Source organism: Falco rusticolus, chromosome 6 (assembly GCF_015220075.1).
Source record: "Falco rusticolus isolate bFalRus1 chromosome 6, bFalRus1.pri, whole genome shotgun sequence".
Lineage (NCBI taxonomy): Eukaryota > Metazoa > Chordata > Aves > Falconiformes > Falconidae > Falco > Falco rusticolus.
The window spans coordinates 18,903,690-18,920,455 of record NC_051192.1 but is presented as its reverse complement, the minus strand read 5'-3'; the positions used below and the strand labels follow the sequence as shown (position 1 = coordinate 18,920,455).

Here is a 16,766-nt window from a genome sequence, read left to right as displayed (position 1 = left end):
TTTTAAGCATCTCCAGAGGAGAGTCTTCATCAGTTCTTCAAACTAGATTCCTTAGTTCTTCAAACCAAAACCAGAGTGTTTCTATCCTCTCATCACCTCTCCTCTTCCTTGTCCCAGCAAAAGCTCGGTGTGGCTGCACAGCAAGCTGAGGTTACAACTAATTTCAAAAACAAGAAGAAAGCTTAGATTCAATCTGATCACTTTCCAAACTGGTCTGCCACACAGCCAGGAGGGAGAGATCACAGTGCCTCATTTTTCCAGCTTACCACAGTTTGAAGGGTTTGTGAAAACACTTCCTAATCTTCTACGTATCTATCAGTCAGTCTGTAACCAAGACAGCTTATGTACCCAAAAGGAGAAAATACTTCAGCACCCTTCACAAACATCTGCAACACTCCTGCTGCTGGTGTGCCCTCACCAAAACAGCCTCCATGAGCTGCAGATGTGCTATATGAGTGCCTACTGCATCTCTTTCCCCCTTCCACTACTCATAGAGGTACAGACACTGGAAAATGGTTTCAAGTTTGTGTAAAACTTCTTAAGGGAGAGAAGGAAAAGGTGTTTAGACAATCTAATTCAAAATACACTTCATCCCCTTTCCTTTTTCAACCCTGCCTGTAAAATCAGACATAAGGAAACAGCCCTACCATCCTTCACTTTTTTTACCATAAATTTCAAGGACTCTTGACTCAATGTAATCCCTTAACCTGGCTCAAAATGCTACTGAAAAATTATTAATAGTCTGCTCATCTTTAAAACAGCAGTCCATGTTACACATGCATGCAACTGCATACTCTGTCCAGAAAAGTATGCAGAAATTCAGGATATGTGCCGAAAATGGATGTACTCAGAAACTGAGGATGCCAAACACACCCAGATATTGCCATTCAGAGAATTCACAGAAGCACTTTTTGTGCAGCAACATCTGTAAATTAAAGCATATTATTTTCCACCCTCGTAATCAAGAGATTTGCTAGATTATCTAGAGATCTGTCTGATCATGACAGACAAAGCTGTTGAACCTCATGCAGCTGCCTGAAATGCACACTCAGGCAACGAGCTTACTCGTGACACCAAACAATAAACACAGCCCCTTCAGCGCTCACTTCCAATTAACAAAACTCCTGGTGCAATGAGGAAAGAGCCCATCATAGCAAGAGGAGTGCCCACAGGTGACAAACGTGCATGCCAGCAGCCGCTGCTTGGCAGACAAACTGCAGTCCCATCTAACAAAGCGAGGATCAGAGACAGACTGCAGTCAGTGCTTCATCTGTGGTCACCAAGAAGCCAGAGAGACTGGAATACCGTTAGGAGGCCAGACAGAACTTAAAATGGCAGCCTTGACAGCAAGTGTTCATTTCAATTAACAAGCTGTATTTGCAAGGCCAGGCTCCAAAATGCTCCTCAGCATCCAATCACCTAACTGTTGCTTAAAGACATGCCGTTATAAGAAGGTATTGGTTACCTGCTGGCTGAATAACTAAATCCTAGCCAGATGCTTAAACTACCAGCAAATGGGTCAGTCATATCCTACATCATTCAGGGCCCTCCAACAGGGAACAGTCATGCACCACCACTCATGCACCTGTGGGAATGGTTTGAGAGGTTCCTCACAAACCCATTTGTTAAATGATACTTCATTTTGTGGTTCAGGGGAAGGCAAGACACAGCCCATCTTGTTGCTGAGAAGCCTTTTCATTGCTATCTTTCCAAATCATGTTATGCAACAAGTAATTCACTCCCACACATGTAGGAGCAAAAAAATGCCCTTCAGCATTAATAACAACTCTAGATTACTGTAATCTTAATAGAAATAAGATCACAGAAATTTTACTTATCACTCTGCAAATTACTTAAATCAAGCAAAAAAAAAAAGTACAAGATTAAATTAAGACTCCTTTCCAGCTCTACCCCTCATGCTTGCCTGTGGAAGTACACACAACAAAATTAAATACAGTTGTTAACTTTCAGGTGCAGTATAACAGCTATTTATTGACCTACAGAAGATCCAAGCACATACCTCAAAGAGCATGTGCCAAGGATAAGTTATTCCAGGTACCTGAAGAGACGCTGCTCTCAAATGAGAGTGGTGACAGATACCATCTTTGGAAAATTCAGGACTGTATCGTGCTGAGCCTTCATTGCCATCAGTGACCTCTACAGTAATACAATAAATATTTTAGCATATAATGAATTTGCTGCATTACATTTGCTCTCATACTGAAGATCAGCTAGGAACTGATGAATTGTAGGCGTAAAGCTCACACAAAGCTGAAAGCTACAATGGAGATCTTCCTGCCTGCATCAAAACTGCAGCAAAAAGCTGGGGGTGGGGGTGGGATGGAGGTTAGGAGAAAAAGAGGTGTCTTAAACAAACAAACCCTCATGAGCTCACCATTCACATAAGCTTCCACCACATTCACAGGACCAGCAGTGAGATCCCTGCAGTCACTCAAGCAGGACGGGTGCTGAAGCTGCATCTTTATTGTTTTGAATCCTAAGATTCATTTCTGCCAGCAATAAAACTCTCAAAAATAACCTTAAAACCCCATAAGCTTCCCAGGAGTTCAAAGGACAGGCTGCATGACAGCTCAGAAACATGAGGGAAGTTGTATGTTTTAGCTCCAGTTCTGCTATCAGCTCGTTCAGATGACTTACGACTTCAGACACCTCTTTGCATCTCCACTTCTTAGCCTGCTTGGAGGCATCAGTGCTTTGCCATTTGCAGTAACATCTCCAAAGCACAGAGTTCTTCCTATCTCCTCAATCCATGGCAAGGAGATGCCAGTCTCTTTCTAGATACCCTTATCTGTACAGAGGGTAAAGCATCCCAGAACACATGAAGCTGGCAGATAATCAGCACTGTGTCTGCTGATCTACACCACAATCTCAGCCAGCCAGATTGTCTCATTTTTTGGGATCTCATTTTCAACAGATTAAGAGAAATTATCCCACGGGCATGGTAATGGACCAGAACGCAGGAGATCATTTCAAGACATCTGCAATAGCACACAATTAACAACAACTCCTCAATTTTGTCTTGTCTTATGACCTCACTCATTAGGAAGAGTTTTTATCACCCTCAAATAACATCTTTACAAACACTCCCCCCCCCATGTCTCTGCCAAGTCTTTCCTTACTGCCATTATAAGCCCGAGGCTTCTCTTACCTTGACACCATCGCAAGGGGAAGAAAGATGTTAATTTCCTCCACCATCTGTAATGAAACTGCCTATAGACACACGCCAAACAAGCTAGAATTACACCATTAATTTCAGCTCAGTCAGCTCACGCTACAAACTAAGTCAATATTTGACAGATATTTAGCAAGGACTACAGTTTATTCAAATTCAGTGCATTGTGCCCACAGAAGCAGATATAGCAACGGATGAGAGACAGCAGGACACACTGCTTGGGATTTGGGGGACAAACACTAAATAACCACAGAGTTCTTCTGGTTGGAGACCTCCTGTTATCAAAAAAAGGGGTTAAGGGAATGGAAAGGCCACTGTCTCCTGAGATCAGCCCTCCAAACCAGGCCTGCTTCATGAGCAACAACCAGCCTTCCTGCTAACAATAGGATGGCGAGTGAGAACATCTCATCTTTCACGGGCAGGGTTGCTAAGGCGATCAAACAAAAGGCCCGTTGTCTGCACCAATCCAGTTTCTCAACACATCCCCATCACTGCTAGCTATAGGGCAGTTCAGCCCATACATGAAGCTCCAGCTAAATCCAGTCTCCATCAATAAACCAAGCTCTCTGAGCAGTTAAGGTTTTCTGTTATCTTCACAGCTGCTACACAGCTGGCAGAGAACAAGGAAATTCTGAGGAAAAGGATTTATGTGAAAGTAATGCCAAAGAGCAGGAAGTCAAGTCAGCAAGCAGAGTGTGAGGAATAAAATAACAATAAACGGAACAGATCAAGCACAACTTCACTATAAACTGCAACGGGCCCACTCCTTCTACTCTTAGTTTTCAACAGAAAACACGGAAAAAATAAGATACCATCAACTGCAGGACAGCCTCTCAGCTTCCCACCCCTTTCTGTGATTTTATAAGCTTCTGAAATCCAGTTGTTTGGAACAAGCACATCCCAGCAGATATCGATGCTGTGAGTCAGCAACATCTCTTCACAGATGTGATCTCTCCCAAAGCGACTGTTTTTCACAACAACATCTCCAGACCAAGTGCAGCGTCAGCGCGACTCGCTCTCAGAGCTTTCTGCCAGCACTGTTTAGAGGAAGAAAAACTGCTGAAACCACCCAGCATGCCAGGTTGGTTAATGACATTGCAAAGAAATACGTTTACTCCAGATTGTGTTAACTTTTAATACAAATCTGCTCCAACTTCGAAGACAGAGATTTTTTGCTTTTCAATATAAAAAGCTAGAGAAGATAGAAGCTATTCCTTTAACTGCCACTTCAATTTCTCATGATAGCATCTTCTTCCCTCCTCTATCATCACAGAGATATTAAAGCTTCTGGATCTCTCTAAACCTGCTGCATGCACTGGTCCATCTTGCTAGCTGGCAAAGTTCTTTGCTTAGAGAAGCCCTGGGAAATGGTGTCAAAATGGAAGATTAAAGGAATAGGTCAGTGAAAAATCCCAAGAAACAGACCATCCCAGGGGAATGGGGGGAAGTGTTGATACAAACCTCCCTCTTACACAACCAACCACAGTTAAGTGCCCTCCTGTCAGCAGATGCAAAGCATTACACAGGTCAGAGCTGCTACCAGGAGAGAAAGCTGCTCATAAAAAACCAAAGCTACATGAGCAAAAACTAAGTGTTCCTTGTTTTGTACATAACTATCTGGGAGAGGAGAGTTCAAACACCCAGTGAACAGTCCACATGCAGCCCAAACCAGCTGCAGAGCATGGAGCCTCCCCAGTGTTCCTGGACCTTGCAGGGAACTAATTTTGTTTGGCAAAAGGAAGGCACCTGCAAAGACACAAGATCCAAATTCAGAAGAAACCCTGTTTTGCTGTGCTGCAGCTCACCAAAGGGATGGTTTTTGTTTTAATTCAGTTGCAGAGTAGAACTTAAAAACAAAAGGATACATATAAAGGCTTATAGCAATGTTTTCTCACACCCCTGGACAAACTTTTCAGCTACAAAAGCCCAAGGAAATCACACTGACAGCAGTGGACACCTAGGTATCCTTCATTTGAAAAGACAAAGAACAAAGCTCTGCAGCATCTGGGAATTAGAAAGCCTGACAGATTTCACTCTTGTTTATCCCCAGGCAAATTAGCTACTGTTTAAACATACAGCTTGGGCATTACATCATCTGTTTGCAGGGGATTTTTTTTTTTTTTTTTTTTTTTTGTAAAGCTAAACCATTCTTGTGTTCACAGCTTGAGGAACATCACTCATTCCTAACAGACTCAACAAAATGAAGGGGTGGATCAAACTTTCTGCAGGAGCCTTGCAAGCAGGGAAGCACACACTTCAGCTGCTTTGCAAGTTCAAACAGTAGATGATCTTATCTGGAATCTAGCAGGAAACAGAGTGCCCCTTAGGTTTGTCTATTCAGATTAAAGGATGAAAAGCCTACATTTTCAAGTTATGATGTGCAAAACCCAGCCTGGCTTGATATCACATACCCTTCGGCTCACCCAGCTCCAGTTCAATGTGGATCTAAGGAGACATGCGGTTGGGTCCCATTTGATTCTTACACTTGTTTCTGTCATCTATCCAAATAACCCCAGCATTTCAGCTCTTCTAGATACCATGCTGGCTTAATGGATCAGACAGAGAGACAGGGAAGGACCAGCTGCAAACTGAGCTACTGGAGTATTTTTGGTGTCTGTTCTCTTGTTCCAGCTTGGACACTCATTTTGGAGACTTATTTTCCCTTGAGAGACACAGATCTCCATCAGTCCAATATTGTTTCTCAACAATTGGCAGAACCCTAATTTTGCAGCACCTGCTCTTTGACGCTTGTTTCAGAGTTTTCTTTGGTGTATTTGAAGGACCAGGCTCTCACAGCCTCTCAAGTACAGCTTTGGAAAACACACAGTGCAATGGGCTCTCATGTGAAAACTCAAATGCTGAGCTGATCCGAGAGATTTCACACAATCTGTTTATCTGACCCTTTGATCTCAAGAGCTGTCAAATTTTAGAGAGGAAAAAGGAAGAATGCCAGGAGAGAATTTCTAAAGAGTAAAACGAAGATCCATTGGTCTCATCCTCAAGAAGAACAGATTTCACACAGGCACACAGTTTATGTAGAGCAAGGCCCCCAGATGCTTGACCTTTCCCTACATACCAAACACACAGTGGGCTGTGACTACAAGCCAGTGACATCAAGGAGTGATATTATTTCACAGTACTTTTACTAAATTTTTTTTTTGTAAAAAAAAGTGAGCTTTTTTCCCCCCCCCCCCTAAACCTGCCAAGGTTCTATGACCTAATTACATTACAACTTCTTAAAGTTAAAAAAAAAAAACACACACACAAAAACCCACCACCACACCAAACTAAAAAAAACTAAAAACCAAACAAAACCCCAAAAAACAATCCAAAACCCCAAACAAAATGCAACAACAAACCACAGGCCTTTCATCATCACACCTCTAGACATTCAAAAATACAGTGAGAATTTCCTCCTTAGATTAATAAATGCATAAAGCATTATTTAGAAATAACACCAAGGACAAGCAATTCTAGCAAAAAAAAAAAAACCAAAAAACCAACAAACAAAAAAAACCACACTCAAAAAAAACCCCAACCCACCACACAACAAACCCCTCCAAAATACCTCACCCAACCAACCAAAACCCCACCCCCTGCAAAGTTTCAAAAAACTACAACTGCAGAAGTCCTGTTAAAGACAGCTTAACCTTTAAAAATGCCAGAACTGTAATGCACACAGAAGAATAGGTTTTGCTGTCAGAACGCAATTAAAAGAAACCCAAACCAACTCAGTTCTGCTCTATATCAAGATAGCCAGGAGCTGATCTGGGAGAAAGTCAAGCAAACAAATTTTCTCTCAGAGATTCCAAAAGGTCATTTCAAACAATTACTACAATGCAATACTGAAAACAACATATGCCAATTCTTTTTTTCAATTTAACAAGATATCTTTACTGCTCTAGTTATTACTTGCAAAAGGTAATAATTCCAAGGATCGCACAGCCAGCTAAATAATTATATGAATACCAACGAAGCATTAAAACTGCTTTTCAAAGCGAGCAGGCTACACAACTGTTTGTTTCCTCTTCCTCTCCCTCTGCTTTTACATAACACAGTTCCCAAAACAAATCTCATCTACTATTAATCTCAGGCCAGAATGAAGACATTCCTTCCCATGTATGGGAAATAAGGAGATTATTAATTTCACTTCTTATGACAGAAAAGCAGAAGTCATAGTAAGAAGGCCTCAGAATAAAAAGTCACTCAAAGTCAATGAAAAGATGTGCCAAGGTCTGAAAATATTTGTACCAATACTGCATGTCTTTCCAGTTGTCTCACTACCGAGCAGCCTTCAAAATGGGGCATTTTCTTCTTGCTGTGCAACTCCAGTCCCCATTAACGGGAACTGAGTGTGTCAGCACAAACCTCGGTTTCACCCAGCAGCATGCAGGAACTGAAAAATGAGCATCCTATTCTAGTGACCTTCATAGTCATATCCAAAAGCAAACTATTCTTGTCCATTCAGCGTGTTCATTTATAACAACTACCCCTGCTTCATTAAATTATCCTCACTGGTCCTAAGCAGATTCTAGATTTGCAGTAAAGACAAAACAGCACTGGAACAGACCTCAAACACAGCACAGCAGCTGTGTCACTGTCCCACTACCTATTCTTTATCTGCCCAAGCCCTGCAATGCTCCACCACTCCTACTGCTGCCAGGGGAAGGGGTCAAGTACATACAGGCATTGTCCTCCCTAAGTGGCAGGTACACATCCCAACCATTCCCTCCAGCACCAGAAGAGCAGCAAGCCCAGCTTCTCGCTGCTCTGCCTCTTGTTTTGCCTTCTGAGTAAGGGAAACAAGTTACCTTCTACCAGGCACCTATCCCTCATGGCCTTGGGGCAGCAAAATTCAAGAGTACCAGAGATGGGTAAAAATATCACAAGACAAAGACATTCCCTGTCCCCTGCCAAGTGAATGGGTCTCCTCCTCGGGCACTGCCAATGCTCATCTCTCACATCTTGGGAAAGCGAGGCTGGACTCAAGACAGGAGTATCCTAATGCAGGAATATTAGGACAGTAAACTAACTGTAAGAAAAGGGGAGAAGGGGTACCTAGCAGTAGGATGAGGGGGGAAGTTGCTAAGAGAACCCCCTACCTCCCCCAAAAAATCCTACAAGCGGTTTGCTAATAGATTATCAAAATTAATCTCTTCACTGAGGCATCATATAAATGACAGGGACTGCAGAGCTGAGCGAGGGAAAGGGACCAAGGCCATCCCTTCCAGCAGCAAGCTATGAAATGAGTTCAACCATATCACAAATCTCCAATCCAAAGGTCAGTGTCAACAGGTACTGGGCTGTACTTCCCAACATCACAGAAGCTCTGCGATACACTCTGATATTACGGAAACATTAACCTCTATTTCCCGAAGATTTATGAAGCACAGAAGCAGGGGAAGCTGACAGAAGGCCTTGGGTATAATCCCCTTTCTCCCCAAAAGGCTCCACATAAACATACCAATAATCTGAACACAGCATGAGTCAACACAGAGCTCCCTCGATACACACACAGCAGCATTTGGTAAACAGGCTAAGAATAGGCACAGGGACAGCAAAGTGTCCAAGCAAGACATCCCTGCAAATCAGCATTGAACTCACAAGAAACATTTGCAATACTGCTTTTGCTTTAATCAGCCTTAAGAAGAGGAAATTCACCTCAGTTCTTTTTATAATACCACTCTATTACATTTGTCAAACAGCTGCTACTTTCTCTCCCAGATATAGCTGCTTTCAGTGGTAACCAAAAGGATCACCATGTCTGCGCATGTATTATAGATCAGAGATGCATATTAAAACAGACTTGAGATCCGCCTAGAGATTACCTGTCACTCCTTCCAAGTCAATGGAATTATACAGAGACGCAAGTTGGTGCAAAGCCTGGGACATACTTGTATAAACTACTCCAGAAGATGCACTGGGCCTTGCTGCCTCAGAAAGGTCGTCCAAAACACAAGCTCACTAAGACAGACATTCAACTGATGCAAAAACATCTTCCCTGACATCTCCTTTGTTGCCTGGCCTTTCTAATCAAAATCATCATCGTCCCAAACAACATAAAAGCCATTTCTGGGGAAAAAGCTGGTCTGATTCTTGAGGGCTGGGGAGGAAATTAGCTGCTGTTACAAAAGCCTTGAGATACCTGCCAGCTCCAGCCCAATCATTACTCCTAACTAACTACACCCTTGAGACACTTACAAAAGGCTTGGTGCTATTCATCACCGCCACAAAATAAAAACAAAGTCAGAAGACCCTGGGCACAAATGTGAGAAACCAACTGCAAGATTTCTTTGAATTATTTTATTATTATTTTCATTAACTTTTGTGAAGAATCCTAAGATTAGTATTGACAATAACACTTTGCAGATGATACGGATTTACAGCTTTCCCGTGAAGAAAGGTAGCCTCAAACTTCTTTTATGGGTAAGAGCCATAAGAAGTTTGCAGACTACAACAGCACTCAACAGCAAAAAACCAAGAGCTTCGGGGTCCATCAAATCCTACCTGCTCCGCTAGAAAGGAGCCACATTAGAATCAACTCTATGTTCTGCTTTTAGTAAGATCAACGAAATAATAACCACTCAAGAGTATTACACGGACAGCTCCTGCCTTTCTCCAGGTCCTTGGTTTTGTTTCCTGATGCAGGGTTGAGAACTTGCAAGGAAAGTCTTAACAACAGCTAATTGTCAGACGCCACAGTAATTAGTGGCAACTTTCCAATGCATCCATTTCTGGCTGGTTTTCCGATAGCTGGCTCCTCCTCAATCCCCACATTAAAATGAAGGTACACAAGGTAGGCGGCAGATTCATTTACAAGTACCAAGGTCTTCCCAGGAGAGATGCCTAAGGAAAGAAATATCTTACCTAAACAATGCATGGGTTGTGTGTTTTTTTTTCCCTTCCCATTTGCTATGGGGCTGCTATCTTTATTAATAATCTGAGAACAATGTTAACCTATTCACCGACATATACTATCAGATGTACAATGCATTTCTGTGAGCCAGTGGGCTCCCGTACCACATGTCCTCTTCATTTAGAGGTACTTTGCTGGCCAGAGAGAACAGGATCATGCTGTCCTGTCTTCTGCCCACCTGCTGGTTACACATCACAACTTTGATGTTACTACTCCACCAATATCAAAGGTTTCCAGTGATTTTATTTGCAGATCCTTACAAGTTTCCCTGCAGACAGAAAGCCCTCCCATATAGCAAATTCAGGACTGTTCTGCTAGACTTTATAGACCCCTTAGAAAGCAGCTCACACCATTGCTCTATATGTTTAGGTTCTGCTCTCAGCTCTGAGGCTCCCCACTCATTTGGCAGCTCTTCTTGTCACAAGCTCCAACGCTTTCATGCCAACCTTTTCCAGGCATCATCTGCATGTCAGCAGTACTCCACAGCATATACTCCACTCAACACCAACACAATCCAGAACACATCACTTCCCACTAAGTGCCTACACAGAGCAGACCTGCAGTGTAATTACTTCCTCACACCCAATAATAGAAACACTAAAAGACATGTACAAATTCCATTTTCATCCTGATGCACTCCTGCATTACATATGATGCGGAGGCATTTAATCAAGGGAGGAAAAGAAAGAAGTCTTTCCCACACTCAGTGACGTGCTTAATTCCATCACATTCAAATCTGGACCCAGAAGGTGGGGTACATATGGGATGGGGAAAAGAAAAGCTTATCTTACGTTGAAAATTGAGACACGTTGATGGGACAACATAATGGAGGGTGTTGATGGTTTTGATTGTACTGCCTTTATATAAGCAGAGGACCCAATGTCCACATTAAGTTACCAAACCTGAATTAACCATCTATTTGACTGGACCTAAAAAGTACTCAGCCTGTCAAGAAGCGTGCCTTAAGGAAGGCAACAAACGCATAGAACAAATATTTCCTGCTCCATGGCATTTTGGCTTTCAAATAAATATAATTCACTTCCAAATGAATCCACAGATGACCAACATACCAGTGTAGATTTGAGATGACTACATAGCTCCACAATCCTTTCATGTTACACAGAAAGGCTAACACAAAACAGTAAGAAAGCTCATCCGACAGAGTCAGACGTCAGAATATACACTTCAGCACAGCAATACTCATACCAAAACACAACAGCAATAGAAACAAACCTCAGGCTACCTGCACTGCCGCTATCCCTAAGAAGAAAGTCAGGTAAGAACATACCTGCAAGTATTTTGAATCATAAAAGAAAGCATTTTATGAAACAAGAAAGAAAAAAAGGCTAATCAACTAGAAACTGTACACAAAAAAAAAGGAAATAAAAATGTTACTTGTGCAGTAGGAAATCTTATTTTGTATTAGAAGAAACTTGAGAGGGTTTATCAATGCTCATGGGTTAATCCCATGTTCTGATACGACTCTCAGGCAGCCATTGGCAAATGCACCAAAATTCATTGGGGGTGGGGGGTGGGAATAGGCAGACCCCCTCAACTCCAGGCAACCAGATCCAAACCATTTAAGAAACTGACCGTAAGGGCAGAATTTCTGACACTCATTAAAACACACACCTTAAAGAAAAAAAACAAAAACCAAAACACCCCCCCCCACCCAAACACCAACAAAAAAACCACAAAACAACTCCTTTACATCCAATTAGTGGCTACAACCTGTTAGTTTGGAGATTTAGGGTTCCCTCCTGCCCAACAAACATAAAAGACCAATTTGTTTGATTTATAAGCCTGGATTTTCTGTATTTCACTTGATTTTATCAATAAGGGCCAGATCACTTTGTAGTTTGTTACCGGTTACATCAACACAGCTCTGAGAAACTGATGTCCACTCACCAGGAGTTAGCAGGGCAGATGCCAGCAGAGGGAGCACAGCGCACCTACATGCATCTTATATTAAAGACTCAGTATCGTAAACTTCCTCAGTAAACACTAAATAAAAAAAAAAATGTAAAAAACTAGAATTTGCTTTAAAATTGCTACAGTCTTGTAGGGAATGACCAGCAAGTCAACGCAGAAGCTACAAAAAGTCCTTTCAAATCCATTTGTGACGGATTAGCCAGTCCGCTAAACTGTTCTTGCTGGTAACAGACATCAATTAACTAACAGCAATGATTTCACAAAAATGGGATTTCAATTTGCACTTCAAAACTGGCCCTGCAAGTGCTGCGTAATAACATCAATTTACCTGGTTGGCCAGCGCTCAAGGCTTCCTACACCCAGACAATCCAGGGATCAGTAAGCTCCAAGCCACGGAGCTGTGCATGTTTCTGTCTTTATCCTTCCTACCAAACCCCAAAACCTCAAAGTGGCTTTGCACCTCTTCCCAGGCAGCATCCACCAACATCATCTGCATCTGACAAACAGCCGTCTAAGCTGCAGGAGCCAAACTCAACCACGACAATCCCCAGTAAACAGTACTTTCAACTGTTCTTCAAGAAGAAAACTACAGGCTCTTCGCTTTTGAGGATATGTCTAAATTGCAACTCCGGAACTGCAAGCATATGCATGCTAGCTTTAGCCCAGCCTGTGTCAGCACAGGTTAGATGAGACAACTGGAAGTTCCAGCTGCATCCCCCATATCCCATGTGAATGCTTCCCCAACTGCCTAGCCACATACAAGGAGAGATACGCCTGTCTATACTGAGATGGTGCTATCTTAATATGCCTATGAGTATCACTTGCCTTTTTCACACGGCAGCGAACAAAACCCCCACATATTTTGCTTGTTGGGTGGTTAAGACATAGGAATCCCAGTGTGGGTTAGGATTCACTTGTTACAGTAACGGCAAAAATTCCACCCTGGGTTAAAACCTCATGGTCAGGAATTGCTTCAAAATGTTCAGTTTGTTCCTGCCCGAACAAACGGGTGTTTAGCACAGACACAGCTAGAGAAGTGAGACAGCGAGCACTGGGAAAACCTATCTGCCCATCAGGAGATGACATCCAATGATCAGGAGGTCCCTTCCCATTCAATGTTTTTGTGGGGTTTCCAAAGCAGCAAAATTGCCTCTGGACTAGTAACCAATTCACATTCGACTGCTGTGATCTTGGCTTCAAACAGCTAACATGTGGGTAGCTGCATTTCCCACCCCAGTGAAATCATTACTGTGGGCAGGGGGAGGAATGCCCTGGGAAAACTGCAAAGGCAACTGGGAGAGGTGATAGGAGTCAAACAACAAGGAGAAAAACCAGGCAGCAGAGATTGAAACAAATACACACAGCCAGATGGGGGCGGGGGGGGAAGACTAAAAACTTCAGATGGTGTATCATGGCATTTCAAGACATAATAGTCATGGACGGGCTCTGGCTCCATATATGCCAGCAAGCCCTGGGAATGCATCAACATTCAATTCATCAGCTGAACAGTCCCAGAGAGATCCACATTACAAATATTCAAGGGAACATGACAATGATGATCTTTCCCATCCCATCTGAACAGCACACAAACAGCCCTCCAATTTTTGCCATATATCACTGAGAAACAGCCTAAGTGAAGGCAATTCAACAATCATGTTTTTCTTGTTTTGTGTATTTCCTGCTTTTGCTCTGACTTGACAACTGCCAAAATCTATCCTCACATGCAAACAAACATGAGAGTCAACAGTCTCCACTTGAAGAATTCAAGAAAACTGTTTTGGACTTTACTTCTGCAACAAGATATCAAGAAGTTCAAGAACTATCTGTACCACAACTGAGCTGCCAGAAGAATTTGGCTGTACTGTGCTCAAATGAAGACAGTCAATCACCGCTGCTCCTGAATCTCTTAACACCAAGCTGAACAGATGCAAACTCCCATTTCTGGAATGAAAAACTGAAAAGAGGCGGCATCCCAAAGCCATGCGTGAATACAGATAAAGCTGCATATAACAACTGGACTCTCAGATAGTACATGAAAGTTAAGGGATTTGTCAGGGGGAGAACACTTCTCCCTTCCCATCACTACATAATCAGACTGCACTTCATTTCTGATGCTACATCTGCATAAAAACTAGCTTAAGATTTGATAAAACCCAACAACATACAAAACACACCCCCTGTTCCAAGAACCTTACTATCTGATTTCTCCATGAAAACAGAAATATCTGTAAGATAATCACTTGCATGTAACCCTCCTCTCAGGAAACAAAGTTACTTAATCTTCATGCCAATGCTAGACTTGCAGCATGGAAACCTAAGACATTTTAAAGCCGAGCTATCATATTGGAATATCAGCACATACAATTTATCAGGCACACGCATAAGCAGTAAGAGATCAGAAACTAGTCATTGACACTCAGTGTTCGGATTTTAACACACAGAGCAACAGAACAGCATATCTAAGTGCTTCTCGGCATCATTGTGAATCCTTACGACAATTTTAACCATTTCCAGCATATCCAGGCTACAAATTGTTTTGCTCTGGGGTGTTAGGCACTCAGCAGCAACGTATTAACCCCGCACTGGTGAAATTTTTGATTGAAGACCCCTATGTTTTTGAGCAAGAAGAGACCTCACGTGGGGAAAACAGCTGGGGATAAAAAACATAACATGAACCTCAACTTCAGCAAACAATTCCCAGGACAGCAATACGAGCATACCAGAAACACTGAGCAGTCCGGAGAGACAGCAGCCTTGTCGTTTCTATCCTTACCATCTCGCAAAGGCAAAACCCCAGCAAGAGCAACAGGGAGCACACACCATTCCAGGGAAACTCGCTGCCAGAGGCAGCGGCAAGGGCTTTATCAAGTTTCCAAGAGGTGGGACAACCCTGCGCGACGGCGACAAGCGCAGCGGGATCAGCGCTTCTGGTGCCCCTCGAAGCCGGACCAGGCGCTAGGCCTCAAGCCCCCCGTACCGAAACCGGCCTCAGAGCGGGAGGAACAGGGCGGCCCCGGCCCCGGGGCGGGAGGCGACGTCCCCCCGAAGGGGAGGAGATGTCGCAGACAGCCAGGGGAGAGGGGACGAGGGGGACTCTGGGCCGCCTGCGCCCCGGCCCCTCGCAGAGTTAGTTGAAAGAGGCGGGAGAGGGCAGGCGGGAAGGCTGGAGCCTGTCAGCAGCGCCTGGGCGCCAGGTGCCGTCGCAGCCCTCCCGCCGGGAGGGTCCCCAGAAGTCTAGGGACCCTCTCCCCGCAGCGTCCGTCTCCCTGTGAGACCCCCACAACGCCTCTCACGCTGTAAGGGACCCTACCCCCCGGCCTGCCACTCAGGGACGCCCCAGCCGGGCCTCCCCGCACCGCCGCCTCAGGGGGCTTCCTTCGGACCGTACCACTCCCGTCACTCACCCGGCCCCACCAGCTCCCTCGGGGGTGGCGGTGGGTGTTACCGCCGCGAGTCGCTCCCCCACCCCCGTACGTGGTACGGCCCACCCTACCTCTTGGCGCCCTCACTTCACCCTCCTGGCGGAGCCGCGGTCCCGGCGCCCGCCGCGCCGCTCGCCGCCAGTGGCTGGGGGGGGAGCCATAGCCGCTGCCTTGTCTTCCCCCTCCGTCCGCCCTCCCCTGCTCCCCCCCCCCCCCCGGTCCGGACACAGTTGGTTTGTTCCGAGAAGCCGGCCGGTCTTCTGCCCTAAACCGCTGGATCTCTCACGTCTTCGGCCATTTCCGACCGAACCGGCGGAAGTTGCCGAAGTGGTGGCGGAACTTAACGGCCTTATCCGAACTGTGGGCGGAGATAGTCGAACGGGCGGCGGAGAAAGCCGAAGGGCTAAAGGGGCGGGGAGCAGAAACGCGGAGGAGGAGACTCATGGCTCCGGAACCTGCCGAGAATAACCGAAGCACTCCAGATCTGCTCTGTCGCCAGCGCGGCGAGAAAGGGCCCAAACTGGCCAGAGCTCATGCAGTTAAGACTCGCCCTCCCCCGGCTCTGAGGAGGCGAGTAGGGCAGCAAACCGAAAGGGAGCTCTGTCCCTTTAAATGATGGAGAAGGCGGAGCAGCTGCCCCCCGAGCCCACCCACTTGCCACCGCGCATGCGAAGTGCATTTTCCCGCCTAAAAAGCAAGCACGTGCGCTGCTACCCCTCTCATCTTGCTGAGGAGCCATCGCCGCCCTGGCGCCCGACAGTGTTTCATACAGGCAGCCGCGTTCCAGCCCTTTACCCGCTGCAGCCCTGTCTTTCCCCAGTTGTCTCCCAAGACCCTAGTGAGGCCGGGGTTGCAGCCACAGAGCTCAGTCATGCCTCAGCCATATGGGTCAAACCACTGCGGTGACTGAAGGTTGCCACTGGTCACCCAGAGACATGTCCAGGTGATTCCTGGCAAAACAGGTTCTGAAAACAACTATATTGTGGGAAGCTGATCTTGATGTGTGGAATTAAAACTTTTTAACTCGGGATAGGTTATAAAGCAGGTATAGTTAATTCACCAGCAGGCATCAGGGTGGATAATTCCAAAAGCACCTGCTGCCCCGACTTATTTGTGCATGTGTGATTTAAACTATACATTCATACATATTCAATAGATGCCCAAGAATCATTGGGTTAGGGTTAATTACTGGGTTGGGTTAGGATAATTAGTCTAACGAGAAGTCATTAACATAAGTTTCCTCCCATTTGTGCTTGTGCACTGTCTCCTGGTGGTGGTCATGGGGGTCGTTGAGGATGAAGGC

The 16,766-nt window shown here is 44.7% G+C and overlaps 1 protein-coding gene across 11 annotated transcripts in view; it reads right to left on the bottom strand.

Annotated features, from left to right (window-relative positions):
- The window catches only part of EXTL3 (exostosin like glycosyltransferase 3), a 134,631-nt gene extending 118,829 nt beyond the window's left edge, over nucleotides 1-15,802 (bottom strand). For all 11 annotated transcript variants that reach the window (XM_037391232.1, XM_037391226.1, XM_037391230.1 and 8 more), the window contains exon 1: nucleotides 15,535-15,802. The gene's annotated coding sequence lies outside the window, so the exon portion shown is untranslated. The remainder of the gene's footprint in view (nucleotides 1-15,534) is intronic.
- Nucleotides 15,803-16,766: the final 964 nt, after the last annotated feature.